The sequence below is a fragment of the Odocoileus virginianus genome, chromosome 1 (assembly GCF_023699985.2).
Source record: "Odocoileus virginianus isolate 20LAN1187 ecotype Illinois chromosome 1, Ovbor_1.2, whole genome shotgun sequence".
NCBI classification, from domain to species: domain Eukaryota; kingdom Metazoa; phylum Chordata; class Mammalia; order Artiodactyla; family Cervidae; genus Odocoileus; species Odocoileus virginianus.
In genome coordinates this window covers 84,855,998-84,856,755 of record NC_069674.1, presented here as the reverse complement: position 1 = coordinate 84,856,755, position 758 = coordinate 84,855,998, and positions in this window count along the sequence as shown.

The following is a 758-nucleotide window of genomic DNA, read 5'->3' as shown; positions in this document are numbered from 1 at the left end:
TTTGTTGAGTGAATGAACAAAGAGATATGTTGCATTTTCCATATTCTGCTTTATGTTATTATTAACTTTTATGTGTACACAAACTCTAAGTTCTGTGAGGGGTGTAATGTTGGGATTGTTGTTTAGTTGTGAAGTTGTGTCTGATTCTTTCATGACCCCATGAACTATAGCCTGCCAGGCTCCTCTGTCCATGGGATTTCCCAGGCAGGAATCCTGGAGTGGGTTGCTGTTTTCTTCTCCAGTGTTGGGATACACCCTCCCTAGTCCCCACCACATCATGCACACACACACACACACACACACCATTCGCATGGTAGGTGGTAGGTATCAAACAATTTTTGTTGAATATTTAATTAAATGTAGGATAGTAGCAAACCAAAATGATACAGATGTGGAATATGGTGCTAGTACTTCTTAATTCATTCAATCAACAAATATTTATTGAGCCCTATAATAGGCCAAACACTGTTCTAGGCACCAAAACAGTGAGAGTGAATAAAACAGAATTCTAACTTCATAGTTATTACATTCTAGTCTGGGAGAGAGACAGTATACAAATTGATAAATAAATATATGACATGTTATTTTCAGCAAATATTATGAAGAAAATAAAGCAGGGTCATGGTTTAGCAGTGCATATGAAGAAAAGGGCTCCATAAAGTTATGATGAGAAAAGATCTCTCCATGATAGTGATATTTAAGTAGACATACACAGGAGGTGAGGGCTACTTATAAGAATAGTGTTCTAAGCTGATAGG